The sequence below is a fragment of the Mesocricetus auratus genome, unplaced genomic scaffold (assembly GCF_017639785.1).
Source record: "Mesocricetus auratus isolate SY011 unplaced genomic scaffold, BCM_Maur_2.0 Super-Scaffold_100676, whole genome shotgun sequence".
Classification (NCBI taxonomy): Eukaryota; Metazoa; Chordata; class Mammalia; order Rodentia; family Cricetidae; genus Mesocricetus; species Mesocricetus auratus.
In genome coordinates this window covers 46,438,773-46,454,063 of record NW_024429266.1, presented here as the reverse complement: position 1 = coordinate 46,454,063, position 15,291 = coordinate 46,438,773, and the positions used below count along the sequence as shown (strand labels likewise).

General features: G+C 39.9%; 1 long non-coding RNA gene across 1 annotated transcript; it reads right to left on the bottom strand.

The window, feature by feature from the left end:
• Positions 1 to 1,985: 1,985 nt before the first annotated feature.
• Positions 1,986 to 14,345, bottom strand: LOC121136826. Its single transcript, XR_005873979.1, has 2 exons — positions 13,931 to 14,345; positions 1,986 to 2,471 (listed from the first exon to the last, which is right to left on the bottom strand). It is a non-coding gene; the product is annotated as an uncharacterized LOC121136826 (long non-coding RNA).
• Between the last annotated feature and the right edge of the window lie 946 nt (positions 14,346 to 15,291).

Genomic DNA, 15,291 nt, shown 5'->3' with positions numbered 1-15,291 from the left:
AAACAAGATGAAAATTCTTGCCATTCTGCTAAGATACATGATAAATGTGAGATGGCATACATGTTGCATATACTTGAAAGAAGTGTATTTGGAAAGCCAGCAGCGCAGACGAATGCTGTGGGCTGAAGCTTTTATGGATGGTCATGCAGAAGCCCTTGAGGAAGATGTTCTATTAAGCAGAGCCGTCAATGAAGAGCGTGTCTTTTCGCTAGTATTTCAGCAGCATTGTGGGTATGAATTGCATATAGTTGGTTATAATTGAGAATACTAATAGTGTTTGATAGTTAAAAGGTACTGGGATATCAGTGTCAAAATCGGATAAATAAGCAGAAAAGGATGGACTTTCTAGTCAACGTGTCTTTTATAGTTCCCTGGGCTGCCCCTTCCCATTTGTGAGATAGTCCTATCTATCCCAGGCTGGCCTTGAAGTGACTTTGTAGCCAAAGCTGGCGTTGAACTCTTCATCTTGTTGTTTCTACCTTCCAAGTGCTGGGATTACAAACATACATCACCACGCCAGTCTCTAGCCCTTCGTTATAACGATGGCATTAAAGTAGTGGGGGCTACAGAAGTAGTAGAGGAAAATCTGATGCAGGTGTGGTTTTTGAAAATAATTGAACTCCCCTCATCATTGGAAAGAATGAAGTTACTAGAAAAACTATGACAGAATTACTTGAGAGTAGAGAGGAAAGCTTCCCAAGAAATAAAACAGAAATAGTCCAAAATATAAAACTATGTACAGCAACAGATGGATATAACCGTCAAAGTCAAGTTAATAGAATTGCCACGCATACAACATATAGCCTGGAAAATATTGATGTGAAAGACAGAAAAGATGCATCCGATAAAGAGGGGAAAGGAAACTCGAAAAAAAAAATGGCAAGTGGCATGAGCCAGCAGTTTGCAGGGCAATTCAAAGGTATCATGCATAATAAATCCCACTAGTAATAGGGAAAATAGAAACATTTAAAGGAATGCATTTCCTGCTTTTCCTTTCTCTCACCCCCATGAGCTGTCACCTCCCACTTTCTTTACTCTCCCTCCTTCCCCCTTTATGTGCTTGATCCCTTGTGACACTGTTGTGTGTTCCTCTTGGACATACTCCAACCTACCTTCCCTTTTGTGTAAGGATTCAGGCATTATATTATGCTGCCCTGCCCCTGTCACCCGGCAGAATGCACTCAGGCAGTACACCGGTCAGCCCAGGGTTCATTGACTACTAGTATGCACGCAGGTGCAAAGGACCCCTCTGAAAGAAAGACTCCGCCCACTTAGGCTCGCATTCCTGCTCTCTTTCCTGCTGTTTCCCTGGGCAGATAGGACTTTTCTTCTCTCCCCCTTCTCTTCTGCCCTCTCCCTGTCTCTGTGTCTCTTTACCTCTTTTCTCTTAACTTCCTCCCTTTCCCTTTGTAATAAAAACTTCTCACTTAAGCTCTGTCTGCCTGGGATGTTTGTCCCTCCGCCTCTGTCACCCTTGCCTGTCATGGAATCTCCAAGGTCCCCCCCAAGCGCTTTATCATAACAACTAGAATGTTTGCTCTGTAGCCCAAGCTGACCCTATGCAAAAATTGCACTTGAGAGAGAATTGTACAGTGGAAGAACTCACAGGAGAAAACTCTGGGTTCATTAGGTGCTTTCAAGGGGCCACTGATGACCTTTCCAGGTTACTAAGGAACATGTGGCGTAAGTGGTAACCATGCAAGCTCTGGGCTCCAGTGGCTCCCTGAAGGCTGGTAATTATGATAATAATTAGAAGCCAATAAGCTATGTAGAATGGGCTTCCTAGGTAGTGTCTCCTAGTGAGGTTACCAAGGGCTGGGATGTGACCTTTCAGCTTTTAATTTGAAAATGCTGAGGACTTTGGCTAGTTAATCAAACTCAATAAAACTCACAAGATACTAATAGATACCTGAAAAATGCAGTCTATTAGTTTACTTTTAGGTTGTAATGCCAGCAGACCAAATATTTCGAGGTAAACTTACCAATGAAATCAAATTGCATGTTTTATTGTCTATAGCAAAGATCATGCAACAGCCACCACAACTTTCTTACAATCATGTCACATGCATGCTACTTGTAGGGATTGCAGCTGTCTTGAAGGGAGGTGTCTCTGTACTCAGGGAGCAAATTCAGTTCATCAGCAAGGCAACCACCCATAGCTGATGAGGAAGATAGCCATCCTGGGATGCCCCCAAGGTCACTCCATTCTCAGATGCCTCAGTCTTGGTTGCATGTCTTCTCATCCATTGCAAAGGAGCATGGAACTGTTAGTAAGGCAAGGAAACCACATCCCATGCCATAGAGGAAAAGGTAACCATGTCTAGTTTGTACCTACCAACATTTCAACCTCAGTTGCATCGGTGTAGGCTGCATGTGATATCACCCCTTTCAGGGACTCTACAATCATTCCTCCCTCATTCATGTTGGTTCCATTGATTCCTCTTCAGGTGTAAATTGAGGCATCGCTTTTCCTGGAAAGATGTGAATAAATGTCGGTTTACTTCAGATAAAGTCTCAGTAACAATGAAGTGACTATATCCAAACCCTGCTCAGCAAACCAGTAAGATTTACATTTGGGTTGGGGGGGGGGGATGGGGAGTTTCTTACAGGAGAATCAGTGATTCAAAGATAGTCATATCACTGAAAAGATCACCCCTGTGTGAGTGAGTACTCAGAAGAACTCTGTTCCTGGAGCTCCCGGGACAACTTGCAGACAGTACTGCCAGTCAATATATTCGCCTTGTAACAATTTGTACTGATTATATAACCTTTAAGTGGGACCTTAGGCATCTTGTTTACATTTATTTTAATGCTTTTGATATTTCATCCATGAGTACTGTATTTACAACATTTCTATCTCACTCTCTCCCCTTTCCAGTTCCTCCCCATGTGAGCTGTCCACCACCAATTAGCAATCAGACTTGCTAACAGGCCAGGCAATGTATTTAAACTTGTGTCAGACTATACTTCTGTGCCGAGTTTCCTCATTGTTGAGTCTAAATGTAAGAATAGAGGCTTATAAAACTTGGGGAAATATTAGTTACTAGGCTGGTTAGTTTTTTTAAAAATTTAAATTAGAAACAAGCTTGCTTCACATGTCAATCCCAGCTCCCTCTCCCTCCCCTCCTCCCTGGACTCCCCCACTAGGCCCCCCAGGTCCCCACCCAATCCCCACTCTGATCCCCAGGGAGGGTGAGGCCCTCCATGGAGGATCTTCAGAGTCTGTCATTTCATTCAGGGCAGGGCCTAGGCTTTTGCCCAAGAGTCCAGGCTGAGAGAGCATCCCTCATTGTGGGATGGGCACCCAAAGTCCATTTGTATGCCAGGGATAAATTCTACCCAAGGCCCCATAGATTGCCTAGGCCTCCTCACTGACTCCCACATTCAGGGGATCTAGGTCAGTTCCATGCTGGCCTCCCAGCCATCGGTCTGGGGTCCAAAACTCCATCTGTAATTCTCTTTCTTAGCTGTGTCTTTGTGTGGTTTGGGTATCATGGTAACTGTAGCCTCATAAAAAGAGTTTGGCAATGTTCCTTCTGTTTCTATTGTATGGAATAATTTGAGGAGTATTGATATTAGATTTTCTTTGAACATCTGGTAGAACTCTGTGCTGAATCCATCTGGGCCTGGGCTTTTTTGGTTGGGAAACTTTTGATGACTGCTTCTATTTCATCAAGTGTTATAGGTCTATTTAAATTGCTTATTTGTTCTTGATTTAATTTTGGTATGTGGTACTTATCTAGAAAATTGTCCATCTCCTTAAAGTTTTCCAATTTTGTGGAGTATGTTTTTGAAGTATGACCTGAAGATTCTCTGGATTTCCTCAGTGTCTGTTATTATATCCCCCATTTTGTTTCTGATTTTGTTAATTTGGATATTCTTTCTGTGGCTTTTGGTTAGTTTGGATAAAGGTTTGTCTATTTTGTTGAATTTCTCAAAGAACCTACTCTTTATCTCATTGATTCTTTGCATTGTCTTCTGTGTTTCTATCTTATTGATTTCAGCTCTCAATTTGACTATTTCTTGCCATCCATTCCTTCTGGGTGAGTTTGCTTATTTTTGTTCTAGTGCTTTCAGTTCTTCTGTTAACTCACTAGTGTGGGATTTTTCCAGCTTCTTTATGTAGGCATTTAGTGCTATGAACTTTTCTCTCAGCACTGCTTTCATTGTGTCCCATAAGTTTGGGTATGTTGTGAGGTCATTTTCATTAAATTTTAGAAAGTCTTTTCTTTCTTTCTTTATTTCTTCCTTGACCCAGTGGTCAGTTAATCATTGTTTAATTTCCATATGTTTGTGGGCTTTCTAAAATTAATGTTGCTGTTGAATTCTGTCTTTAAGCTGTGGTGATCTGATAGGGTACAGGGGTTTATTCCAATTTTTTTAATCTGTTGAGGTTTCCTTTTTTACTGAGTATGTGGTCGATTTTTGAGAAGGTTTCATGAGGTACTGAAAAGAAAGTCTATTCTTTTGTGTTTGGGTGGACTGTTCTATAGATGTCTGTTAAGTCCATGTGAGTCATAACCTCTATTAGTTCCCTTCTTTCTCTGTTAAGTTTCTGTATGGCAGATCTGCCAAGTGATGAGAGTGGGGTATTGAAGTCTATCACTATTAGTGTGTGGGCTTGATCTGTGATTTAAGCTTTAATAATGTTTCTTTTACAAATGCAGGGACCTTTGTGTTTGGGGCATAGATGTTCAGAATTGAGATTTCCTCTTGCTGGATTTTTCCTGTGATGAATAAGAAATGAACTTCTTTATCTTTTTTTTGATTGATTTTAGTTTGAAGTCTATTTTGTTAGATATTAGGATAACTACACCAGCTTTTTACTTAGGTCTGTTTGATTGGAAAATTTTTTCACATCCCTTTACTCTGAGGTAATGTCTGTCTGTGCATTTGAGGTGTGTTTCTTGTATGTAGCAGAAGGATGAATTCTGTTTTCATATCCGTTCTGTTAGTCTGTGTCTTTTCATAGGTGAATTGAGACCATTTACATTAATGAATATTAATGACCAGTGATTGCTAGTTCCTGTTATTTTTGTTTTTGTTGTTGGTGATGGCATTGTGTGTTCAATTCCCTTCTTTGGGTTTTGTTGCTATAAGCTCATCTATTTCCTGTGTTCTTATGGACATAGGTGATCTCCTTTGGTTGGCATTTTACTTCTAGTAATTTCTGTAGGGCTGGATTTGTGGACAGGTATTGTCTAAATTTGTTTTTTTACCATGGATATCTTGTTTTCTCCATTTATGGTTATTGAAAGCTTTGCTGATAAAGTAGTCTGGGCTGGCATCTGTGGTCCCTTAGTGTCTGTATAACATCTGACCAGGACCTTCTGGCTTTCATTGTTTCTGTTGAGAAGTCAGGTGTAATTCTGATAGGTCTGCCTTTATTTGTTACCTGGCCTTTCTCCTTTGCAGCTCTTAATATTTCTTTATTCTGTATGTTTATTGTTTTGATTATTATGTGGCGAGGGAACTTTTTTTGGTTTACTCTTTTTGGTGTTCTGTAAGCCTCTTGCATTTTCAAAGGCATGTACTTCTTTAGGTTGGGGAAGTTTTCTTCTACGATTTTGTTGAATATATTTTCTGTGCCTTTGAATTGGACTTCTCATTCTTCTATCCCTATTATTCTTTCGGTCTTTTCATGGTGTCCCAGGTTTCTTGCATGTTTTGTGTTAAGGATTTGTTGGATTTAAAATTTTCTTTGACTGATGAATGTATTTCCTCCAAATTATCTTTAATGCTTGATATTGTCTCTTCCATCTCTTTTATTCTGTTGCTTATGCTTGCATTTGTGGTTCCTGATCATTTACCCTGATTTTCCATTTACAGAATTCCCCTGGTTTTTGTTTTCTTTATTGCCTCTACTTAAGATTTCTTGTCTTGAATCGTTTCCTTCACTTGTTTGATTGCTTTTTCTTTGTTTTCTTTAAGGGATTTGTTGATATTTTCCAATTTTTTTGTTTGTCTTTTCCTCCATTTTTTTAAGGGATTTTTTCAGAGCGCCCGGCTAGCTCAGTCGGTGGAGCATGAGACTCTTTAAGGGATTTTTTCATTTCCTCTTTAAGGGCCTCAGTCATCCTCATAAGGTTGTATTTTAGGTCGTTTTCTTCTACTTCAACTGTGTTGGGATGTTTAGGTCTTGCTGTTGTAGCAGCACTATTTTCTAGTGGTGCCGTATAGCACCCCTGGTTTCTAGTGGTGCCGCATTGCTCTTTATATTGTTGAGTGTGTTCTTACCTTGTTGTCTATCCATCTCTTCCTCTAATTGGTATAGGTGGAGCTTGTGTTTCAGGGGTTCTCGCTTTCTGTAGTTGGTACAGTTGGGGGCTGGGCTCCATTGACCGCTCCTTCAGGCACAAATAGAGCAGAGCTTCTTGTGAGCGCTCCTCCTGGTGGAAGTGGGCCCCATGCTCAGGTGGTCGCTCCTTGAGGTGCAAGTGGGGCTACAGCTCTGGTGGACACTCCTTCCGTTGGAAGTATAGATGCGACTGAGGGTCCAGTGGTCGATGTAGTAAAAAATGACAGTGGAGGCTGGCCCGGACACTGGCTTTCTTTCCCAGAGGAACTTGTTGTGGTAGCTTCTGGAAGCTTCTGCTGGAAACTGCTGCTGTCGTTTCACCCAGTGATCACTCCTCGCTCCTGAGCCTCAGACTGGGGTCTCCCTCTGACCCTGGTCCTGGATCTGGAGCTTGTGGCTCCCTTGACAATGCTGGGGGCCTGAAGCTTGAACCTCCCTCTGACACTGATGCTCCAGGCCTTAGGCTCATGGCTCCCTGGAAGCTGCTCTGGGCCTGAGCTCCTGGCTCACTTGATGCTGCTTCCAGCCTCCTCAGTTGCTTTTTTTTTTCAGTGTGTTTTATTAGAGCAACAGAAATGAAACTAGGACAATTGCCTTTTGTAGGTTATTACGCTATATTTTAAAATCTACTTTCCAGCTACAATAGCATAAGCTTATAAATGTAACTATTTCCTTGAAGAAATTGTTTTCGTTGATTTTTTTAACTTTCAAAATGATATAAAGAGATTGGGGATTGTAACAGTGTTAGAGAGCTTGTCCGGCATGCATGTGTCCCTAGCACCACACATGCACACACCAAAGATCATTGGTGTAAGCATTGCATTCCAAATGGCATCTAGTAGTTTCTATATACAACCTTACAACCTTTCATCTCTCTTTTTTTCTTTCCTTTCCTAATTGTTTTCTTCTTTTGAGACAGGGTCTTACTGTCTATAGCTCATAAGGCCCGGAGCTCACTATGTAGCCCTGGTTGGACTTGAACTCTCAGCAATCCTCCTGCCTCAGGTTCCCAGTTGCTTAGATTATGGTCATGAGTCACCATGCCAGATATTTACACATAACTTTAACAGCTTGTTTCAAAATGTTCTCTCTCCCTCCCTCTCTCTCTCTCTCTCTCTCTCTGTCTCTGTCTCTCTGTCTCTGTCTCTGTCTCTGTCTCTGTCTCTGTCTCTCTCTCTCTCTCTCACACACACACACACACACAAACCCAAATCTTTTCTGGATGTTTTAAAATAAATGTAGATAATTCTGAGGCCTATTGCTAGAATTAACATTAATTCTTTGAACTAATATTTTAGCATCAATTGGTGTTAGAAGATAAACATCACAAGAACATAATCCTTATGGGAGCAAAGACATGAGGCTATGCTTGAACAACTTCAACTCATTAATTCATTTCACTTGGAAGGTCTTAGTATCTACTCTGGGTCAAGACGGTGTTTCCTGAGCTGCCTGAGCCTGTGTGTGAAACCTGTGGGGTTGTAATACTCAGTAGTGTGTATCTTCTCCAGAGGGGCAGCACTGGAATAAGTAGCTTACCTGTGCTTTTGACAGACCAGTGTACAAGCATACCCTCACAAGCACAAATAATGTTTATAAGATTCAGTTCTACTTAAAGCACCATTTATAGATACATTTTGTGGCCATACTGTAAACATTACTATTAAGGGTTTTTTTTTTGAGTGTGTGTTAACAGCTTGTCTGATAGAGAAGGGGAGAAAAGTGACAGGGACATTCCCTGCATTTCAATTTGGACATGAGATAGACATTAAGTGGCATAAAGATTGGCACGAATAAAACCAAGGTAGACATAAAGTAAAATTGTGCTTTTTAAGTTTTATCAGCATTTGGGGCTAATGATGGTCTTCTCATCAACTGAAAATTAAAGAAATAAGACTGCATGGTGTAGGAGGAAGTCTGTATGCTGCCATTAAACATGTAACTTATTAGAGGCGCATACAGATGAGGTAATAAAAGGGCAGTTTACCACACTGCTAACCATACCCACTTTAGGCAGGACTAAAGATGTATACGGCTGGACGTAAAGACGTATACGTACGTAGGCGGAACTACGTCACTAGCCAGGCCCACTTTTGGGCATGGCTAGGGGGCGTTACGGGGGAAGGTATAAAAGACAGCACACAGGAAGTCTTAGTCTCTTTTCCCGGAGTTCGGCTTCCGGTTTGGCAGCTGAAAACTGCTTGGCTCATCTGGGTTACTTGTTTGGTATCTTGTGAGTAATTTCTACAATAAATACTTAGTTTTACTTTCAGTAATTGTGTGTCGCTTATTGTTACAGCGTCTGTTGGAGCCTACAGCATGGTGAAGGGTAAATTGAAGAGTCAACATATAAAGATAGAATGTAAACACAGAAAGTAGTGTAGACAATCAGCTGGCTCCCAAGCAGCTTGGACAGGGCTGTAACCCAGAATGTATCACCTATGTGTGTGAAGGAGTGAGGCTGTGTGGCCTCTTCTCTTCAACAAGTAAAGGTACCCCCACCCCCGTTTTCTTTGCAGGTGGGGGGAGCTCTGTGTAGGTCACTCTCCCACCATCTAGTAAGGGACACTTGCCCAGACTGACAACAGGAGAATAATCACCTATTTAAGGAGGCCAGCCATATCTTAGCTATAGCTGATGACTGCCAGAGGCTAAAACCCAAGCTCTATTCTGGTTTTCCAGTTCATAAATGTTGACTTAAATTTTTTTAAGCACTGAAGTCCAAAGTAAACCACTTATAGAATGAACTGACCTACAGTCTCCACTGAGTAACCCTGGCTTAACTTAGTCAAACATTTTCATATCCCACTAGCATATTTTAAGCATTTAGAAGTTATTTTGAGAAGGAGGCTTTCTGTGAGACCCTGATTGCCTCAAACTGTGCCTTCATGACTAAGCCTCACACATGCTGGGATTACAGGCTAGTGTCACCACACCTGGCTTCTTGCGAATTTAAAGGTCAGTTGTGTTCTTCGCTAGCAAAGTTCCTATCATGTATTTATTTATTTTTCTTGCTCCATTACCCTGTTTGTCACTCATTTGTAGTATCTCTTTAGATTTTAAGAAGTATTGTTTTCTAAAGAAAGCTAAAGTCCTATTTCTGATGTTGCCATGTAAGATCTCTTCTATGGTCAGTATAAGCCTAATGACTTGAGTTGGAGCTCTGGGTTAATGTTTCCTGGATCACTTCATAGTGAATGCATTACCAGGGACTTAGTTTCTGACTGTGTAATGGTGCAGACAATAGATGCACTCTTTATGTTCATGCAGTTTGCCATCTAATAAACGAGGTGAGACACGAAATAGCCATAAATGCATAATTAACAAGCCAGGCCTGGGGACATGGCTCAGTGAGTTATGTGCTTGCTGTGTAAGCTCTAGGGCCTCCGTTTGGATCTTCAGCACACACATAAAAACTGGGTGTGTGTCAGAGACAAGCGAACCCCCAGAGTTCCCCAGCCAGTCTAACCAGTTAATGGGTTCCAAGTTCAATGAAAGTCCCTGCTTCAAAGACTGGAGTATGCTAGATGATGCTACCTGATGTTTGCCACCACATATGTGCACGTGAACACACAAAAAAGATGAACTTAAGAGATCATTAAGTTTATTAAAGTGAAAAGTTCAATGAAACCATAAAAAGGGGGACATGACTCACTTAAGGGACAATCTGAGCTGAAATCTGAAAGATAAGTAGGTGGTAAGCAGACAAAAATCACAGGTTTATGGGGAGAGAAGTATTCTAGACAAAACTGAGTGAACAAATATTTTAGAAACACCCACAAAGCCAATATGACAGGTGTACAGAGAAAATGCATATACTGAGATAGAGACATAACTGTCCAGGTTATTCAGGGTGTGTGTGTGTGTGTGTGTGTGTGTGTGTGTGTGTGTACATTTGAGTATGAGTGCATATGTGTATGAGAGCTATACCAAAGTTTTTAAAAAATTTTATTTGTTTCATATGCCACATGTATGCAGGTTCTAGTGGAGGCCAGAAGAGGGTGCTAGTTCCCCTGGAGTTGAAGCTGAAGGTGGTTTGCCCTTCATCTGACATGGGTGCAGGAAGCCAACTCCAGTCCTCTGGAAGACCAGTGAGCTCCTAACTGCTGAACCAGCTGTCTCTCAGAGTTTCAGTTTTTTTGTACCAAGATCCATAAAACCTTTTAAAAGGTTTAAGAACTTTTTTTTTATAAGATCATGTTTACTATAATAGAGAAGTAGCAGGAAGGGATCTGTTGATTGCTTCATATTCAACATATGATTGCTGGTTTTCCATTTTTGGGGAAAGTTAATTTCCTACATATACAATATCTCTGAATATGTAAGCCAGCCTCATAAATGACAGTTTCTTTGTAAAATTACCTTAGAAATTATGTTTTATGACTCAAAACAGTTTAAATAAAACAGTAACTAGTTTTCTTTGATCACACGATGGCACAATAAGGCTTACATATAGGAATATAATATTTTTTAAAAGAATAATTCATTTCTTTCACATGTGGATCTGTTTTCTATTTTAAGTCATATTTGATAAGCATAATTTAAAAGAAATTCTTCCATTTTTAATAATATCACACATGTCTAGGTAGAGACATACATATAATGCTACAATTATTTTCTCTTCTTTATAAAATTTTACTTGCCTCTTAGTTATTTAACTATTTGTTCAATCCTCCTTAATAACATGATTTTAATCAGTTTTATTTTTTATATTTTCTAATTTGTTGATCTTATCATTTGAAACCTTAACTATTTTAGTGTTATTAAATTTAATATTTAGTATCAATATAATTACTCATGTATGTTTCTAAGATTTAGGATTTTGTATTAAGAATGGCTTGGCCCCATCTTATACATTTTTGCATGTAGTATGCTCATTGCTTTTAACTTTAAAGGGTTTTGATTATTTTTCTAACCAAAAGTTGTTTAATATTTGCCTTTTAAATTCTGATTGCCTTAGCAATAGGCAACCATATTTTATATCAGTTTGTTTTATTTAGGTCATTATAATAAAACCCTTGAACTTGATCCTTTTCCAATTTGGGTTTGGGATTTGCCAGAATTCCTTTGTTATCCACCTGGACTGTTAATGTACTGTTGTGGGTTGCCTGTTGATAAGAATGCTAAGAATGCCAGGCCAGGAAGTTGGGAGGAACTGGTTGCTATATCAAGCCTGGAATGGTCTACCTCAGACAGTCTTATTGCAGGAAAAAATAGAATCGCTAATCTTTGTTGTTGTTTTTAGTGACAGCTGAATGTATTCTGTAGCAGTGTTATTCCATAACCTATTCCAACATGCTGTCAATTAATAGACTCCATGACAGTCAGAGGTCTGACACTATAACAAATTCTTTTTTTTTTTTTTTTTTTTTTTTAGACAAGATTTCATTATGTAGCTCTGGCTAGCCTGGAACTCATTATGTAGGCCAGGCTGGTCTTGAACTTACAGAGATCTGCCTACCTCTATCTCCCAAGTGCTAGAGTTACAGTTGGTTGTGAATTACCATGTGCATGCTGGAAGGCAAATGGAGATTCCTCTATGAGAGCAGTATTTGCTCTTAACTGTGAGATATCTCTCCAGTCCTATGATTAAAATAATTCCATTAAACTTAAGAAACAACCAAAAAAACTTTGGCTAAAATAACCACTCTGTGCTCATTTCTTTCTCTTATTCACCAAAAAGGAATGAATGTCTCACATTCCTAGGTTTGGCCCACAGGTGTGGTTGAGTCAGCTTCAATTCAGAGAGATGGAGAACCTCAGCAGTCCAGGGGCCAGGTTCTTATGCAGATTCTACCCCTATGTTCATTTTCCATCCAACCTTGTTTCAGTATTCTGTCTGCTTCATTGATTTTCTGAAGTGGAAAGCCTATCATTTTCAAGGTGTGTTACACTAGGATATTGTGTTCACATCCACAATGGCATCAGTTTGTGGGGCTTTACCTTTCCAAAAGTATTCTGCCTGTAAATAGTTATTTCCCACCACTCTGCCAAATGGATTTATGGATTGCTTGGTTACAAAAAGATGGAGTAATGGAGAAATAGTGGGTTAGTGACCTGGGAAGGAAGCAGAGGGAAGCAAATACAGAAATTAGTGGTTGACCTCATGGGACCCATCCCAGTGTGGCCCATTAGGACTTTGACTGTTTCTGTGGATGCTCAACCCAGGCATCCGAATCACACAGTTGGAGAAAATGGATATTTCTCCTTTTCTTGTAGGTTATCACTGTTTCAGGAGGTGATCAGAGTTATCAAGAGTTGAGGCTGGTTTTTGCTCAGAACCAAGTCCTCCAAATTTCTGATATCTTTACAGAGAAACTGAAAATGCCTGCACTTGGCCAAGAGGCTAACAGCCTTTACTGTGGCTCTTCAAAGATTCTTCAAACAGTGTTTTTGCCTAAAATCATATAACAAAATGGCAAAATGGGTGTCATAACTACTTACACACTCCCATTTCTTTACCCATTTTCTCCTCCCTCCTGGTCCCTCTCGACCTAGGTGACTTCCGTTGATATCTTGGGGATGTTCTAACATAGCTGAAAGATGACTGAATTGATTCCTGACTCATGAATCTCAACTGACCTGTTCTTCTCACAGTGTCCTTAGGACCACTCTGTTATCCTGTCACATTCTGCCCACACACAGGGTGAGACATTTTGAGAATCATAATAACCTATTTCCCATTGAGCCTGGAAGCACACTTACTATCAGTAATGGTTGCTCCCAGTGGGCAAATGATGAATGAAATGCTTTGTTTAACTAGTCCTCTACTGTCCCAAGCACTGTTCACACATCCATACTATAATGATCACCTGCATTCAGCTCTCTCCCACACTCAGAAAAAGCACAACAAGATGTTGACTTCTATTAGGGTAAGCTAGAAGGAAATTCTGCATCTTTAAAGGAAAATAGTATTGTTTCTTCTCAAGTGATGTTCTGCTGTCTTTATTAGATTCCCCTGTTCTCCGAGGTTCAATTCACACACCCATTTAGATGATTCCCAAGGCCCAGTTTCTCTCCTAAGTTCCTGTCTAACAACTTACTGAACTTCTCCATCTAGGTATTCTTCTGGAATCTCAAGTGTGTCATGGCCCTAAATATGCTTATATCTTTCCTCCTGACGTAGTACCTGCTCCCTTACTGGTGACTAGTCACCTTAAATTAAATGTAGTCATGTTTGAGTAGTCCTTTACCTTCTCCTCCTACACCACACGGCTGTTTTTGTGGAGTGAGTTCACCGTGGTCATGACTCATCATCTCACCTTTGTATCTCCATGGCCGCCACCCTGGACTGGTAGAGCCGTATCAGCACTGTAAGGCTCCCATCTCCCCTGTACATTAATCAAATCAGGTCTGTACTATGCATTCACTGAAAGTGATTTAAAAAAATGTTCTTTGTGCTTTTTTTTTTACTGTTTCTTAGGTTCATCATTAGTGGAAATAGTTTACCCTTACTCAAACTAATGAAAGTTTTGATTTCTAATTCTGTTTTTATGCTTGCTCCCTGTGGCTTGTTTTAGCCTGCTCTTTCTTCTTAAACATTTGACATTTGAAATACCCTCTCTAACACAGCAAATAAGCCACATGCTATGCACACAGCAGCAGCATCTCTACCGTTTGGATACAGCTCACCCTTTGAGCCCTTCCTCCTCCTCTTCTTGTGCCTCGAATTCCATTTGGGTTGGGCTTGCTCCCAGAGGAACTCTTCATTATTTTTCCTCCAAGCTTGTCTGATGCTGAAGTTCTCTGATCACAATCCGTTCCTCCAATTCTGCTTTCCACATTCCCTTGAATCTTCTGCAAACTCTGGCTGTGCCCCAGCAGCCATTTTGAATATTTTCTTCTTTATTTGTTTCCTGATGCCCCAGAAACAAGCTAACAAAGAAAACTGGAGCAGCTACCCTTTTCCTCGGTTCTCATACAGTTCTTTAGCTCCCTTGTGACTGTTGGTATATTTTGTATTCTATCAGGATATACCTAGGACCTTTTTCAAAGGCACAAGCCATATTCCCAATTCATTTTGCTCTGAGGCATCAGGAATCTACACAATGCACTGTCAGCTGCAGTGCTATTTATACGAAGTCAGTCCCCAGCCCTTTTCTACATTTCTGTATTTCTCCTTGAATTCTATTTCCATCTCTGCTGGAGAGAAAAGGAATGGACTGTTTTGGAGTGGTGGTATTTCAGCAGCAAACTAGTCACTGTGAAACCAAGTCCCCTGGTAATTATCAACATTGTCATAGGCTCTCTCATAGTAGTCTTGTGAAGAACTTGGTACTTTTCAAAATTACACGGCTTTTACCATTTTAAATGTTAAGTCTCTGCCTTTGAGAAAGAATAATTCATTTACTGGCTATGCTTTCTGAGTGAAGAAGTCAAAGAAAGACAAATTTAGATTAGTTTCCCAAAATTATGCAAATGAATGTTCAACAGACACTATTTTTTTGTCTTAAAAAAGCTTCTTGGGGTTTTGTTTGTTTCTCAAAAGAGGGAATAACTTTCAATTGTTACCTCAGGAAATAAAATACTGAACGTTTCACTTTGAGTCACCAGAATAGGCTACCTTATACCCTGGGGATACCACAAAAAACAAACAAATGAAAAAGCTGAGTGATTTTGGGTGCTTGCTAGTTTTCTCCTGTGTTTGGCTTCATTATAAGCATGGCCTGAGCTAGCTCTTTTTGTTTTATGAAGGGGAATTAAAATATTTCATTAGAAGAATCATACAGAAAAAATATATTTCAAATGCATACTATAGATTATTTTTTACTTATAAAAGTGTATGAGGCTAGAGTTACAATTCTTACTTTACAAAGAAAGAATTAAAATTAAACTTGATTAAGTGAATTTGCTAAGCCACACAGTTACAAGGCGACAAAATCAGAATTTTACCCAGATCAGTCTAGCTCAACACTTTCACTATTTTTAATACTTGTGTAAATATGTTTTAAATATTTACTAGTAAAGTAATTCATAATGTTGAGATTGTTCTG